Source organism: Suricata suricatta, chromosome 8 (assembly GCF_006229205.1).
Source record: "Suricata suricatta isolate VVHF042 chromosome 8, meerkat_22Aug2017_6uvM2_HiC, whole genome shotgun sequence".
In the NCBI taxonomy this organism is placed as follows: domain Eukaryota; kingdom Metazoa; phylum Chordata; class Mammalia; order Carnivora; family Herpestidae; genus Suricata; species Suricata suricatta.
In genome coordinates this window covers 93,176,632-93,194,570 of record NC_043707.1, presented here as the reverse complement: position 1 = coordinate 93,194,570, position 17,939 = coordinate 93,176,632, and the positions used below count along the sequence as shown (strand labels likewise).

The following is a 17,939-nucleotide window of genomic DNA, read 5'->3' as shown; positions in this document are numbered from 1 at the left end:
TCAGTTTGAGTAGAATCTAGTGGGTCCATCATCTGATGGTGAAAAAAAAATCTACTGTACTTAGAGCTGCAGATCAGGGATTTGTATATATATACATTGATGACAGTGCTAGTTTTTATAATCATATCATCTCCTGAGCCCTTTCTCAGTGCCTGGGCCTCTGGAGTAGATATTGTTGTCCATGCAGTTGGAGATAGTGCTAGGGTTAAGAACATGGGTTCTTCAGTTAGATTGCTTGATTTGGATTCCCAACCCTACCAATTATTCTTTGACCTTGACTTAGCTCCTTGGGTCGTCTGTGCCTCAATAGCCTTATCTGTAAAATGAGGACATAATAGTACCTACCTCCTAGCACTTAGAAGATTCTAGGAAAATAGCACATGAAAAGGCTAAGAAGAATAACTGACACAGTAAGTACTCAGTAAATATTAGCTATCATTCAAAGAAACTTTGTCCCTTTCCTCCACTTCATGGTGCTAACCCTGCTGGCCACTGGAGACTATAGAGGCCATTCCTGCTCTTCCAGGAAGCCTTCCCTAACCTTCCCAGACCAGTCTAGTGCCCTCTTTGTGCCCTCAGAGATTGCTTCCACTAACACAGCTGTATCATGTTGGATGATAATTGTCCCTACACTTGGCCTTCCTCCCCAACTAGCCTGGAAGTTCCTGAAGGTCAATGAGGTGTACCCTTATGCCTACCATAGTGCCTGGAACAGAATAAGTGTTCAACAGATGTCTTTGTTTTTATTTTTAGACTAATGTAAGTTTAGGTAACTTACTCAAGATCACAAAATTGAATGAGAACCATGTCTGGCTTATAAAATAATAAGCTCTAGAAAATATTCCCCTAATAATAATAGATTGAGTTATGATTGAGGGCTATTACTTATAGGATATCGTCCAAATTTATTAAATCAAATTTACTGAATCAATCTTGTCATCCATGATTGCTACATCTTGCAGTTGTCCTTGCTGTCTCCTCTGCCCCCAACATACACACATGGCTCCCTGGCTGGAGGGTCGTCTTTGTTGATCCCCATAAGTGTGACTTACACTTTCATCTTCTCCTCTCAGGCAGTCATCAATATTTATTGAGCCTACCTTGTAGATGTCTGTGATGCTCTCAGGGTACAGAAATGAAATCAAAAGGTGGTGACATTTGAATTGAGTCTTGTAGAAGTGAAGCACGTCTTCTCCCTAGTTCTTCTGTGAAGGGTGTTTTTGCTAGCCTGTGAGCCCTTGAGGACAGGGACTGTGCTGACATTTGTTCCCAGTTCCTCATCTATATACTTAGCTCCTAGGTTGGCATCAACAGATGTTTGTTGAATGAAAGAATCAGGCTATCGAGAAAACTTTAAGTTTGTAGTTAAAGCACCTTAAAAAAACACATTTCGCTTCTTCCTAACCCTTTTGGTGGTCATTGGAACCTCAGAATTGGCCATTGAGCTTAGTGACATTTTCAAACGATTTACTGTATAATAGAGCAGAATGCTGTTGGCTTCACCAGCTGTGTCCATAAGGGCTCCATGTTCAAATTAGCCACAAATCATGTCCCTCATGGTATTGTTGCTAATGGCAACACTGAAGGCCAGAAATGCCTATGTTAGTGAAAAATATTTTATTTCAAGTGCTCTTGACAGTTTACAACTAACAAGAAAGTGCTTTTTTCAGTCTCCATTTTTGAGAGAGTGAACTAAATTAAACACATACGTGTATGAGTACACATACACATCCATGCACATAGGGTCCTCATCTGGTCTGTGACTATTCTACAACCTAGGAAGATTTTACGGATTTCCTAGCATTAAGGATAAGAATTGAGCAAAAGGGATGCCCCTGGGTGATCGCCAAGCAGAAGGACTTCTGCACAACCTGGTACTGGATAGCTGCCCTTGGCTCTTATTTTGGAAAAATGACAGGTATTCGATAAAGTACCAGAATGATTAGAGGGAAAAAAAAATGAGAGCTGTAGGAGCTGCCCTCCTTCTGAACAAGCAGTTGAGACAAAGCCATTCATTCACATTCCTGGTTGCTTGACAATGTGGAGCCTGTTGTCGCTTAGTTTTGTTTCCTGGTTATTTTCGGAGCGTTGTTGGCTTGGCGTTGGCAATAAGGACTTAGGTCGTTTTGGCTCTGTGTCTTTTATTTCACCGACATCCTTTCACTGAGAATGGAGAGCAGAAGAGTATTTATTTTCAAGCTTTACATGTTATCTTATTTCTGTGGACCATTAGATGCAATGATATTGTCGTGAGCAGACAAAATACTATTTATGTGATTCGTGAGAGTTTATTCACAGTGAACGTATCTCCTCAGCAGCAAGAGGAGATCAGGGAGCCTTGGCCAACATGTTCACATACATGTACAGCCTGATGAGCCAATATTCCAAATCAAGACTCTTCCAGAAAGTCCAAAATGTGTATTTTGTACTTATGGACCGTATGTATGAGCCCTCCCTGCCAACAAAACAGAACAGAGTCGTCCAAATAAAATTAGTTTTTAAAAATCAACTTCTAACTCTAGTATGTGAACTAGATACTTGGGTAAGGGTGAAAAAGAGAGGGCATGACTGGCATTGCAGGGGAATTTAGAAAGAATTGTAATAATCTGGCCGGTAAGAGTTTGCATTCTGATTAGAGAGACAATAAGCCAGTGCAGTGCAGGTCAAAATTGCATCGTATTAAATACCTAATGAGTGAGATCTGTAAGACAGTGTTACACAGTACAGGGTTTTTCACCAAGAGACAACATGGCCCTTCTCGAGGGGTGTTCAGAATGCGTGAAGACACGTTTGGTTGTCACGAGGAGGGGATGTTGCTGACAGTCAGTGGCGAAGGTCAGGGATGCTGAGTGTCCAACAGTACACAGGTCACAGGGCATTGGAAGGAGTCCCCCCTCAAAAGGCTGATGCGCTGATGAGAAACACTGAAGAAATTCCGAGAACTCCAGGGCTCTGACTTAGCTCAAGCTGAGTCTAAGATGTGCTTGGTCCATTCTGTGAGTCAAACAAAGATCCTGTTCCCTAAAATGAAGGAAATGGCCTGCATCACAAAGTGCTTCAGTGATCAAAGTCGGTGAAGTGAAACATGTCGATCATTCTTCTGCCTAAACGGGCAAATTCTTTTAGCATTGATTTAAAGCAATAAGGAATCAAGACCCTTTCTTTAATGATGCTTTCTGAAGGCTCTCCATTTATATTGAAGTGAGGAGCTAAAACGTAGAGGCCCTGGACTAGAGAGTGGTTCATTTCAGAAAAGTATTTCTACATTTCATGTTAATATTGTTTACTTTGCATGCGTTTTTATACCACCCTAAATATTTTCGCATTTAAAAAAATTTACTTTTCATTTGAAAAATGCTGAAAAACAAAATTAGATTTCTATATACCTGCTTTTTCAGACAGGCAGCATGTATTTAGTTACCAATGAGAATTTTTGGCCTACCGAATTCTTTAAATAATAAAGTATAACTGGCCAAAAAAACCCCAAACAAACAAAAAAAACCAACCCACAGAAACAAAAGCAAAAAACAAAACAACAACAAAGAAACCTAGCCATTTAGAAACTTTCTCTTTCTCTAAATACACCTATGTATTGTTTATTGAAAAATTAGGCAAAACTTGTTCTACTGAGAAAAAATTGACCCAGGGTTCATTTCTAGGTTGAATATCTATAGTTATCACCCCAAAAATATAAAGCCAAAATTTGTGTCTCCATATCTAACTCTTAGCCCATATAGATGGCCATTGTGCATTTAAAGAGTAGATTTATATTTAAAATTATTTTAAGAATTATAAATAATTATATTTTTATAGACATATTTGTAAATAAGTTTAGAACTTGATTTCTAAAATTTAACTCTATTTATTAATATAATGAATACTAAGTACTATTATATCTTACTTTAGAAAAACCTAAAAAATGCCGTAGGATTTGCTTTTAATGATAAATTTTGTTACTTGCTTTAGAGAATACTTTTATTTTTACCCAAAACTTTGCCCAAAATTATATTATCAACATTGTTATTTATATGCACGCTTCTCTGTGAATACGTTATTTACTACTCCATGTCAGAAGAACATAGTTATTTCTACCTGTTGTTTCTTTTTAAAGTTTATTTTGTGAATCAAGATCTAAGATATGAAGACTATAGTTATTATTTATAAGAATAGCTGCTATTTTTCTTTAATACATTCTCTGTTTTAGGCTCTTTGCTAAGCAGTCTAAGTACCTTGTCTCATTATTCCTAACAAACTTACGAGGTAGGAATGACCATTAGTACCATTTTACAGATGAAGAAACTGAGGCTTAGAATATTTAGGATTCTAATTTCCATCATAGTGTCCATCCTGCTCTATTATATGTAAATATTGCCTTGTAAATATAATCTTTTGAAGGACAAGACAAATGAACATGTTTCTGTACCCATCCCATTACAAGAGAAAAGAAATACATTGCAGGTTCACCTTGATTTGTTCTTAGCCTAGAGTGTTTGGTTCTTCTGATCACAAATGATTAAAACAATGAAACTGAGAGTGTTTGATAACTTCCTATTTAAATTAGATCTATAACTTCTTTAAATTCAAAAGTAGGCCTAGAGGCTGCGTCAGCTTTATTTCAGCAAATTTTCATAAGCAATGGTCATGACTTGCTGAGAGGAATAGACACTGGCTGGCTGAATCCTTGGTTGCAAGCTGACACTTTAAGGGAATGTTCTTAGCAGAACACTCACTTCAACGGAAATTAGGTCAGCTTTCTGGAACATTTATCATGTATACCTGTCACCAGCAAGACCCAGTCCTTAAAGTGAATTGAGATCACAAGCATTGGTCCCTTCTGCTCTTAGTTGCAAAGGACACTCTCAACCAATAGTTCTACAAATAACTGAGCTTGGCAGGAACTCCCATAAAGCCAAAGCCAGCGCTCATATAGTTGCTGTGGGAATTGAATTCCTTAATACTCTGTTTATAGAATTTTGAAACGGCAAATGGATTCGGTCTGTTCTGAAAAACAATCTGTCCCAAGGCTTGTTTGGAATAACATCTAGCGTTGTTATAGAAGGATGTAAGCAGACAACCCGTGTCTGATTTGGAAGTCAGTTTCACCAGCCTCTGTTCGTCCCATACCTCATAGCCAGGTTGGTTTTTGCCCAACTCGAGGTATTATTTGCATAAAAGAAAGGCCACCTTCTTCTGAAGCTAAGGAGTTGCTAATTTGGTATAGAAACTAGACTAGTTAGCAAAATCCAGAGCTAGGGGAGTTAGCAAAATCTGGAGCAGTAGAAGTTAAGATAGAGTGTATGGTAAAACCAAAACAACAAAAATGAGTCATAACCCAATGTCCTTTCAGTAATCATGCGGCATCATTCTGGTGGTTTCAGAGCAATGTCAGCAAGTATGAGGATCCTACAGAGGAATTTGAGATTGTATCTGGGTCGGTTTAGGTGCGTTTCTGCTCAATGAATGCCATTCATTGCGAGTCTTGTGGGTTGAAATGACCATGTCCACCAAGCAGTCAAATCTCTCTATCTACCAGGTTAAGTTACCTTATCTTCGAAAAGAAATAATTACTTACCTTCTTCATATGCTCTTGTTGGGTAAACACATGTAGAGACTTCACTAAAAATTTGCTAAATATGTGAACCTGCTTGAAGGGAAAGATGACATTATTGAGTGTGTGTTTAAAAGTCTACCTCAAGAACAATAGAAAGACTAAGTGTGTAAGAACAAATGTTTCATCTCTGTGCGCATTTGTCCTCCGTATAGCAAAGAACCACCATTTGGTGTAGACTGTACAAGCTGTAGAATTAAAAAGATGAGAGAACTACAGTTCCCACTTTCACTGAGCTCTCATTTAAGCCGTGTGTGTGTGTACATGCATGTGTCTGTGACATGTCCTTAAAAAAATGACACCCTATGTGAAATGCCACAATAGGGTGATTTTGAATCTCAGGAGAGAAACTCAAGCACCTAGAGAAGTTTTGACTGTGAACCAGTAGGTTGTAAAACAAAGTTTTGTTTTAGCCCCATCCCTAAGAAGGATGGGCCGGTTACATAGGAAAGCCCAGAAGATTTGAGGGGCTGAAGGAGACAGTGAGTATGGAAGAAATGTAGCCATGATATCTTGCTGGAAGAATTAAAAAAAAAAAAAACACAAAACTTTCATTATCACACTCTATTAAGCCAGGACCAGGAAACAATTTCTAATCAGCACTCCGATCTGGGCAGAGATTGTGCAGTCTTTTGTACGAGGCCTCAGATCCGTGTTCTCTATTCACACATGCTCACTTCCAGCTGTTGTCACTGAAATCCCACATAATCTTTCAAGGTCAAAGGGCAGTCACCCATGGCTGCTGCAGTTAAAAGGTTATGCTGATTTCTGTTGTCAAATATTGGCCCTTTTCTCTTCCAATCACTCCTATTCTACTTTTTTTTTAACAAGAAAAATCCAGCCTAGAATTGTATTACATGACTTTAAAGTCTTAAAAGTGTCTCTCCATTGTGCTAACACGACATGGCCTGAGCAGTGTAATTCATTCTGTTTTATTCACAGAGAATTTTCTGGTACTTCTGAAATACTTTGTGTTTGTGCTAAGCCAGCAAACTTCAAAGTGTAGTGGCCCACACGATTTGTGGCATGCTGTAGTATCTGCAGAAATGTATACTGTAGAGTCTATAATTTAATAAATGCTGTGGATTATGGCATCAGTAAGTAAGTAATTGCTGGGTAAGCGGGCAAGAATTGCACGAAGCGAATGACTTTTAAAAAGATGAAAGCTCTTTGTATTTTGTGGTTGTAAACAGTAACTAATTTTATTATATGTTTGGAAAACTACATCTACCTGTTTGTCATTTTCTTTTTCTTTTTGTAGTTTGGACAAGTAATTGCAAGGATTCTTTTAAAATATATCGCTTCAACTCATCAATGATTTTCTTTCCATGCTTGGTGAACCCAAATCAGTGTCGAGTGTCTTAAAATTAGCACATGGCCCCTGGTCATCTTCTTTCCTTGTCATTGCATGTGCCCTCGGCTGGTTTAGCAAGCAGGGCTCTCTGTAATGTTTCATAGCCACGTGAATTAAACCTAAAAATGAAGAACAGGACAATGCACATTCAGGTTTTTTCGCTGTTTTACATCCATAAACCGGGGTAGCCTTCGGGTGATCCAGTTTCATGTCTGTTTCAATTAAGGTAATCAGTTTCTCATGTATTCAGGGAACAAATTTCCTTATTTTTTCTCCAGTATATGTATGAGTTCCTAAACAGAAACTGAAGCCGTTACGAATAGTTTTATCCACTTGTAGATTTCCAGGTATTACTGTCCAAGTTTAGAGAAAACGTTGATTCAGACCATAAGAACAATAAAGTTGCTTAAAAACCTGTTAGTTCAAAATCAGGTTAATTAAAAAATACATTTAAGAAGTACTTCTAAGTACATTAAGAAACAACATAGTTAATCTTAAAATATTTACAAAATACTAATTTTATTATGCTAATTATACTGGAATTTACTTTTGCTAACACGAAGCAAAATTTCTCTTTAGATTTTTTTATGGTGCTTAAAGAAAAAATATTTCATAAAGCACGTGTTTTCTCTGTTCTTATATACAACTAATTTGTTGGGTCCACTTGCAAAATATCTATTTCTGCTTATAACAGGCCCTATGAATGTATGATTCTAAATGCTTAGGGACAATGGGGAAATTAGTCGACTGACCTGACAAGAAAATGAAAGAAAGGATACGTAGTCTGGAGGAGAGAAAATTAGGGGCTGAGGGACTATCTTCAAATACTTGAAGGGTAGCAAAGTAGAAGAGAAATTAGATTTATTCTGTCCTGTTCCAGGATAAAACGGAGGTAAAGAGGAGAAGTTATGGGAAGGCAGACTCACTAAATGAACTGTTATTTCTAAAATCAAACCTCGTTAATTTATTAGTTTAAAATTCCTTGTCACAACCCAATGATGATCACTCTGTTACTGGACAATCTTCAGAATCTCTTTGCTTCTAGTTCATTCCACGGTGTCATGCATTCAATATTTCCAAACATGCAAATAAGTAAAAGTCATTTTTCACTTTTTATTTAGATGTTTTGCTGTCCGATAGACATTGTCCTTTAATTAAGTGCTTAATCCTTGTGACTCAAACTCATAAAACCTCTTTATGTGAAGTCATTGAGCAATCAAATTTAATTTAATGAAATACTACTCTTCCCTTACTAAGTGAAGGCATTGGTGAAAAGATATGATAAGGCCTTTGGGTTAGACTGGATAATCAAGTCTCTGGGTATTATTTATGATGGATTAAAAAGCAATCACATTTATTATATAAAGAGAACTAAGGGAACCTGTGTTCTAATCCTAAATTCTGCCACTAGCTGTGTGACCTTCAGCAAGTCACTTAACCTCTCTGAGCGTAAGCGTCCTTTTTTATACAATCAGACTACTGCCAACTACACAGAGTTGCAGCAGGAACTGGAACAAATATGTCTAAGTTGCTTCGCAGAAGGCCAAACACATAAATATCAGAAAGGCTACACTTTCAATGGAAATTAATACAGTCTTGAGAGGTTCTGGGAGTAAATTTTTCAGATAAGCAGCCTACCTTTACAACACCTATTACTGGCTTGATCCATTTTCTCAATGCGGATATGTTCAAATGCTTGCAAGTGAAGATGCGCTGTGTCCTTCGGCCTTGCATTCAAGTGTGGATTGGCTGGAAGAGTTCAGATCCTGCCTTTCCCTCAGCGCATCGGCACGTCACCACATGGGAAAGAGGGAGAGAAGAAGAAACACGGTTGCCAAAAATATATGGTCTCCTTGTCAAGTTAGTCGAGAAATCGAGAGTTAAATAATACCAAGAAACTATTATTGATTGCAGGGACTCTCAGAGGCTTTAACTTGTGGATATTTCTCGTCATTCTCCAAGGGTGGGCATGATGGTGTTTCCTGAGTTCATTTTACCATGGAAATCTTTATTTTATGTGTATTTGTCTCTTTGTGTTTATGTTTGTGGTGGAGCATTTGGGGGGAGTATTATATATAACGTGTTTTGGGAAGCACTGGTAGGAATTCCAATGTGAAGGATAGAACATATCAGAATTTGGAGACTAGCAAGAGGGATATTTTGGCTTGTCACATAGAGAGCATATATTTAGGCGGTATTGGAAATATACGTTGAACCCTGAAAAGGTGGGCCAGAGGACAGATTTTAAAGGGCTTTAAAATACCTAGCAAAGAAGTCTAAACTTCATTCTAAAGAAATCATGAAATACTGATGGGCTTTTTTTTTTTTTTCATCAGACCAAAGACACCAACCATCCATCCATTCTCTCCTCATCTGCTAGCAGATTAACGTGGAGAGAAAATGCCTAGCAGGCATCACACATTTATGTGCCTACAGGGGCCTCACCGATCATTAAATAAATGAAATACAATAAAGAGTATTGGGGAGTGTGGTACATTTGTAAGCTCATGCCCAGTTTAAAAACATCCATATGTAAAAAAAAAAAAAAAAAAATTAGTACTGTGCTAGCCAAGCAAAATCTGTTGGCAGACCGGAATTGGCCTGTGGGCTGCTAATTTGCAACACTTTAGATTCTAAAGGGAAAGGTTGGCGTCGCTGTTGGTCATGGGAAGTAGTAGGTTGCTATAACAAAGAGAAAAAAATACAATGGTGTAAGTACACTAAAATCTTTGTCTTTTTTTAAAATTTACTTTTTTCTGAGAGAGAGAGGCAGAGCACATGAGCAGGGGAGACGGGCAGAGGGGAAGAGAGAGAATATTTTTTTTAAGTTTATTTATTTTGAGAGAGAGAAAGAGCAGGCAGAGGAGGGGCAGAAAGAAAAGGAGAAAGAGGATCCCAAGCAGGCACCGCACTGTCAGTGCAGAGCCTGATGTGGGGCTCGAATTCATGAAGCGTGAGATCATAACCTGAGCCAAAAATCAAGAGTTGGATGTTTAACTGACTGAGCCACCCAGGTGCCCTGAGAGAGAGAGAGAGAGAGAGAGAGAGAGAGAATGGAATCCTAAACAGTTTGATTCCATACTCAGTGTGGAGCCAGATGTGGGGCTTGATCCCACAACCCTGGGATCATGACCTGAGCTGATATCAAGAGCTGGATGCTCAGTCGGACGACTGGTCCCCCCAGGCGCCCCTCCTCTTCGTTTTGGTAACGCTTCCAGGTGAGAAGGCTGAGTTGGCAGGGTGGTTCTACTTCACACTGTCATTCAGGGCCCTGTGCTCCCTCGTTCCCTCTGCCTTCCGGCTTCCAGCCCTGCCCTCCCATGGGCACTGTCTTTGTTTTCATGGCTGACACTGTCCTAGCTCATAAAAAGAGGAAGAAAGAGTGCCTAGGGAAGGAATTTTTTTTCAGACAGGTTGGGTAGGAGTTGACTGTATCACGTTCATTCACTTTCCAGTAGTGGCCACTTCTGACTAAAAGAGGCTGAGAACTACCATCTGTAGCTGTCAGTCATGGATGAGTACAGACAACCAGCGGACTTGGCACAGGACATTGCAAGAGCTTTTGCTATAGCCTTTCCTGGAAAGGTCTTATAAAAAGACCCAATGTTATTTATTTATTTATTTTTAATTTATTTAAATTCAAGTTAGATAACATACAGTGTAATATCAGTTTCAGGAGTAGAACCCAGTGGTTCATCACTTCCGTGTAACACCCAGTGCTCATCCCAACAAGTGCCCTCCTTAATGCCCATCACCCATTTAGCCCATCCCCCCACCCATCTCCCTTCCAGCACCCCTCAGTTTGTTCTCTGTATTGAAGAGTCTTTTATGGTTTGTCTCCCTCTCTGTTTTTATTTTTCATTTGCTTCCTGTATGTTCATCTGTTTTGTTTCTTAAATTCCACATAAGAGTGAAATCATATGGTATTTTTTTAAAATTTTAGACAGAGAGAGCGTGTGCACGAGGGGGGAAAGGGGCAGAGGGAGAGGAAAAGAGAGAGAAACTACCAAGCAGGCTCCATGCTCAGCACGGAGCCCAGTGCAGGGCTCTATCCCACGACCCTGGATCATGACCAGAGCCGAAATCAAGAGTTAGACACTCAACCAATGGAGCCACCCAGACACCCCTAAAAAGACCCAATTTAGGTAAATACATCACTGAAATCTATGTCAACATCTTTCTTAACTGGGGACATATTCCCCCACCCCCACCCCGACCCCTAACAGTAAAGACCTTGTGGCCTTTCTTCTTAAATCCCCAGGGCCTAGGACTGTGCTTGCCACATAATAGGCCTCCAAGTACACACTTGATGGGCGAAAGCAGTAAACCACATACTGACTTTATGGGCACGGCAGAACAAATTAAAAACACAGATTAGTATTGTGTTTTGTATCGAATAATACTTGGATAATACTACCTAAGAAGGGCAGGGAAATTTGGGGCAGCAAAAAAGGAATCTACAGTACATAAGTCCCATGACACATACTTGTAAAACCTCGTCTTGGGTCACCCTCCTTCTCAGCTAAGACTACATTATTGCCATACTAGAGATAGTGCCTTGCTGTGTTGTGTTAGACCAAAACGACAATCCTAACATATTCCAAGTGCATTGATAACAACCCTTTTCACCTGAGACTCTCAAAATACCTCTTTCACATTATTAGTTGTTTTACAGATTCCCAGACACAACTCTCTAGATATAGAAACTTTCTAGGTATAGTTTATGGTCTCATTGCCAGTCCAACAACCTAGGTCAGTTTTTTCATGTTTACTATAAGCAGACTACTGAGTGAAATCCCCACCATTGTAAAGATTAATCACACAAACAGGACATCTATGTATTTTTATTGCCACTACATTCTTTTTAGCAGATGTCTGAATTTTTGGCATTTGTTATAATATTAGGAATTATTCTAAAAATAAATAATATTTCAAATGTTATCAATGAATGGCAGAATAATTTAAATCATCAATGTATAGTTAAAAATGAGACTCAAAGTTTAGAATTTGGGCTTACTGGACCACCCTATCTTTTAAAAACCTGTTTTCTGGGGCATCTGGGTGGCTCAGTCAGTTGAGCATCTGACTTTGGCTCAGGTCATGATCTTACGGTGGGTCAGTTCAGGCCCCACATTGGGCTCTCTGTTCTTAGTGCAGAGCTCACTGCGAACCCTGTGCCCCCCCCCGTACCCCTCGTCCCTCTCTCAAAAATAAATAAAAACATTAAAAAAAATGTTTAACCCTGTCTTCTAAGATATTCCAAATCAAGAGGACAGAAGTAAGGTATCACTGGAAATAAGCCAAGAATAATTTACATTATGCTTTAGAAGGCTGCCAAATCAGGGTACCTCATGTCACTCATCTGGGTCGATAAATGAATATTTATTACACACCTAGACTAAGTGATTGTGCTGGGCTCTGTGGAGAATGCACGATCATGGGTACAACCCTGCCTGACTGGGTTTTTTGGCAGTAGTGTGGAGCTAACACAGACAAACAAGTGACTCTCTCGTAAGGTAGAAAGAGGCTATGACATGAGACAGGTAGGGTAGAAGTTCTACTCAACAGTGTTGACTGAGCACACGTGACGTGTCCTGACTGTAGGAAAAGGGGAAGATGTAGGGGCCACATTCCCTTTCTGTAGGTAGCTCATAAGCCTGTGGCGAGGTTATGCAAGGAGAAATGTAAATTCCAGGAAAAAGCAGCTTCGTGAAGATAGACTTTTCTTTAGAAGGATGAGCATGTAAATTCTGTGGGAGCAGTGTCCTCAGGACTTAATGCGGGGCCTGCATGACCCAAGTAATCTCCAATACTTGTGGGGCATAAATGCATGAGAACAAGGGGGAACTCTTTTCCTTTTGAGAAGCTCAGACGCCCAAGTGTGGAAACGCCCAGACCTTGGCCTCTCTTTTCATAGTGATGGAACCTTATTTACCAAGGGGAGAATAGACGAGAGAGGCATTCTTTTTGATGGAATGTCCTGTGTATTGCAGTTTGCATCCAATCAGCCTGATGAGATTTGATGATTTGGAGCTGAGGCCTTTTGCTTAACAGGACAAACAGAAATACGGTGTAGCGTGTAAATGTTCTTCCTCAGATACATCCTCTGCTTTGTGAATGTTCAAATTCCCTTTCAAGCCCAACCCTCTGGTTGGTCTGTCCCCAGCTGTTTCTTCCCCTGGACCTCTGGACAGTTCTGCAAGGGCACCTGTCTCTCTGCAAATCCTTTCCTGCCTGTTAAGAGGTAGATAGATGTCCAATCCCTTCACGAGATGAGATTTGGTCCCCATACAATGGCATGTTTCCTAATAATTGCCGATATCATCAAGGCAAAGAGAACTGCTTTTTCTAACCACCCATGAAAGAATTTAGCTTTTTGTATTTCTGCCTCTCTTAGACAGCCTCACCTTCCCCACGATGAGTACGGCTGACTCCAAGGTATTGAAATATGTACTCTAATTGGGAATTCACTGAACAAGACTTCAGTGAATGAACTCTTTTGGCCATTTTCTAGAAAATGAAAAAGCGTCTGCTTCTTCTCTCAAACTACAACACAGTTGCTCCTGAGCAGTAGTTCAGAATCGGAGGAGATCACTGTGAAATTCGGGTTTTCAGCCAAGACATATTTAACAAAAGTATGTTTTGCACTCATTTCTGAGAGGCTGTATTCAAAATGTAAATCTTGGGACCTTTCAGGGATGTTTAATCAGCTTTCCAACCGAGGATCTTTTCATGAGAACATTGGAGGTTGGAATTACTGGAATTGACCTTTTTATTTTCTTTTCCATTTTTCTCTCATCTGGCAATAAAGTAGAACACCCAGATTAGTGTTATTTCCCTGCAAGTCATTTTTATGACTTGGTTTGTGTTAGTGAGAACGAAATGTTAATCTGCTCAGGTTTGCTTAGTAATTACATTAGACGTGTCACTTTTTCCATCATTTCTTGGGTTTCATTTCTCGTTGCTGTCTTCCTCTAGAGTTCACCAGCGGGTTTCCAAATAATTGGTGAAGGAACAAAACCAGTTTCATAGTCCCTTAAAGTTACATGGAGTGTTTACACAGACCTTTCCCCAGGGACACGTTATAGACGAGACGGTCACATCAGGACTTGTACAATCATTCTACTTTTTGCTTTATTTTTCCGATTATCATACCTCCGCATAGAGTTCGCCTTCTAAATTATACACATTTGACTAAAATAAGCCTGAGGGAGCAGGTTGCTGAGAGGACAAGGAGGATCCCGTTGTGATTTTTGTGGTGACTTCTTCAGGATCACACGAGATTCTAGTTTAAGCTCGGCATTAGACTCTTTTGGGGGGGGGGGGGTTATGACCATTAAATCATGCTGCCCTTTAACTCTGTTTTAACTCATTCCCCCCAGATAGGAAGCACCATCACAATAGGACAACCCTCAGGCACTTCTCATCAGAGGACCTGATGGCACCTTCTTGATTGGAACCTCCATCCTAAATGGATGGTCTCCTGAGTCCTTGTCCTGTTTAATCTGGAGGGACAATTTGGGTTTTTCATTGTAATAATTTTCAGATGTACGGTGACTCCATTTTAGTTCAAACTGTATCACTAGAGGTGAGAGAAAGAGACAGAAATAAGTTGTGTCAACATTTCTGTGAAAAGGAAAATAAGCATTCTCAAGCCCAAATTGAGTTGTTTTCCCTCAACTCAAGTGGGGTGCTTACTGCAGACCAGGCCCTGTGTTAAGACCTGGATGGCTGGAGACACACAAGATGCTCTTTCTCATAGGGCTTCCTGTCTAATATGAGAAAAAGACGACATTACAGTTCAGTGGGCTAGCTCCCAGATTAGAGCTATGCTCTGTGTACTGGTCAATATTGAAAAAAGAGAAAAAGAGATTATTCCAGTGGGCAGGTGACCAGAGAAGGCTTCTCATAGAATGACAATAAGGGTGAATCCTGAAGGACAAGTGGGAAGTTGGCCAAGCAAAGAGTAGGAAGGACAGACAGTCCAGGAAGATGGGACAGTGTGGGGAAAGGACTGAACCAGGGCCATGGTACAGCAGGTATTCCCTTAGGCCCAAGGGGTAGGGCTAGAAGAGAGAGCAGAGATTTTTTTAAAAATGAGCCTGCAGGGGAAAATAGAGGCTATGGATCAAGGGTGGTATGCCACGTGCTGGAATTTATACTGCACCCTCAGTTCTCTGTGGGGCTCTTGCAAGATTCTGACAGAGCAGTGAGCTCTGAACACATTGGATTTATCTCAGCTTCTCCACTGTCTCATTCTTTCCTACCCCAGGGCCTTTGCACATCTGAATCCTTCTGCCTGAAGAGCTCTTTCCCTTTCTTTTCATAACTCTTTCCTTAGTATCTTTCAAATGTCAGCTCTTAGAGACATCTTCCCTGATCACCCTTTCTAAAGTGTTTCTTAATTATTTTCTTCATTTCATTTATACCATTTATAATTTTTTAAATGATTCATTTGTTTTATGTGTTCAGTTGTCTCTAATCCTAAACTGTAAACTCCCTGAATGTAGGAACTGTATCTTAAACCCCAAGCACAATGCCTGGCTCATAGTAGCTGCCCAAAAAAATATGTGTTGAATAAATAAATGAGCCTTCAGATTTGCCTGTGAGAGACAGTTCTAGCTGCAAAGTAGACAGTGGACTAAGAAGAAACCAAGACTGATAATAGAGAACATAGTTAAGAGGTTGCCCCATCAGGCTGGTGAGAATCAGGAAAAGCCTGGGCTAGTCATGGAGGGGGTGGAAATGGCGATGTACTTGGAGTCAAGAAATAGTAAAAAATAGAGTCAGTGAGGATCAGTTGGATATAGGTTTTTGTAAGAAGCAGGAGTTAAGGATGGCACCAAAACATAGAAAGCATGAAGATAGTAGATGGTTCATTAAAGTAGGGAATTTCATAGAGTCAGAACAGGTTTTGTAGGGAGAAGAAAACGAGCTTGACTTTGGACACATCGGGTTTGAGGTAGAAATTGGGTAGAAATATCCAATTAACATTTTGACAGAGATCTTGGTAAAAGGCAATGATTGAGAGTCATTGGCCTAGAGAGTCATTCATCCTCTTATTGAACAAACATTCACTCACTGACTGCTTTGTCCCAGGCATTAAATACAGTAGTGAAAGAAACAAACATTATTCTAGTTTTCAGAAATATGACAGACAAGACTGGTGACTGTGGTATCATGGAAGCAGAGGAAATAGCTTAGAAAATAATACCTTTCAAGCACAAACCCTGGGGAACACCACATCTAAGAGAGGACCTTACAAAAGAAAAGGAGCCATCAAGAGATGAGAGTTTGAATGAGCACAGGTGTTTCTCCCTCTCGAGTCCTTGCACCAAACTAAACTTAGTTTTCAAACTACAGTGCTTGCTTCTTTGGTGGCAGGATTGAAGTACACGTGTTCGCGTTCACTCTCTACAGACTTCTCGTTGAGTTGTCCGGCAGAGAGGAACACGGGCTGGAAATCAACCTGGGGCTTCCCGTTCAACTGTGCATTCCCTTGCTCTTGTTAGATGTGTTTTAAGTCAAACTTAATCATTATGGTTGGATTTTTTTGTTAGAGTCTGTAGGATTAATGCGATGTCAGTGCCGTCACAATGGAAAGAGAGATTATAGTCTGTTTCACCAAGACCAGTTTAGAGAATTTTGACTTATTTGTTTACTTTTACTTCTCAATTGTCTTAGTCCAAGAGATGACATCTTAGGCGCTTACCAAACAAAAGTCAACCAAAGTTGACTGGGTGGGAGTTGTTTTGAGAGGTGAAATTTCTTAAGCACGTCTTCAAGTGAAAGTTTGCCCTTTTACTTTAAAAAGCAGTTTGTAATTACTGCACATTCTAAAAATTAGAGCTGTTTATCTGAAATAGCATAGATTGTTTGATATAAAAATTAACTGGGAAAAATTTTAAACTCGGCAAAAGAAAAATATCTTTCTCATTGTAATGCAACCAAAAGAAAAAGAATAATTTGTAGGTACCATCACAGTGATTTGTTGCATATGTTTATGTGCATGACATTTAATGAATTTATTGGTGTATAAACCATACCATAGGTAAATTTGCTTCTGCTTACTAGTGGGTAAACTCTATTTTTTATCAATAACATGAATCTTATTTATGGACTGTTTGTTATGTATTCAGATTTTCTTATGTTGCATTTCTTTAAGGTACGTTTTTTATTTCAAAGAAAAGTTGTTTTTTAAAATCCCTTCAGCCAACTTCTCCTTTGGCTCTAATTTTAAAGCAGGTGTTTATGCTAACCCTATAGACAGATCTCAACTAGATTTTACCTATGTGAGATTCCAAATCGGAAAACTTGAGAGGCAGAGAAAAAAACAACATATCCTAAATTATGTATTCCTTGCTATTCATAAGTTTTATATTTCTGAATATACCATAAAAAATAAGCAGTTGATAATAGATGTAATAGCAGATATCTTAAATTAATTATATGCAGCAAAAATAAAACAGATGCAAATTTCAAAGATTACCATTTTGAACCATTGACTTATTATCTTTTCTCAAAAAAAAAAAAAGACTCAACCGACCCACTCATGAAAAAACTCTTTTTTTTGTTCCCCAAAGACTTTGTTTTCATGTTTCAAGGGTTGGGACTTGCTTTTTCTACTCTGGCTTTTTAAAGATTCACCCTATGGTGCCTCTAAAAATGAAGAGAACATCTTTAAATCTTATTTAATTTGAATGAATGGATAGCTGATGCTAATCAGATGTTTCTTGAGAGGATGTTTAAAAACTGGTATGGAACCTAGGTGTCCTGGCTGATTCACTGGGAGGCTGTTTTCGTTCCAGCTCTGAAGCTCTCAGAGATCAGCCAAGGTAACCATGTATTTTAAATCTTCTTTTGTTTCAGATTTCCTGTTGAGGTTTTTTTTTTTTTTTTTGACCATTTCAAAAATCACCCAGGTGTGTCATAGCTTTCCATAACCCCCAGATTCAAACCAAAAAACCAGCTCTATAA

At 39.3% G+C, this 17,939-nt stretch overlaps 1 protein-coding gene across 1 annotated transcript in view; it reads left to right on the top strand.

The window, feature by feature from the left end:
* Window positions 1-17,939, top strand: part of NFIA (nuclear factor I A) — a 362,772-nt gene that overhangs the window by 222,422 nt on the left and 122,411 nt on the right. The gene's annotated exons all lie outside the window — the stretch shown is intronic.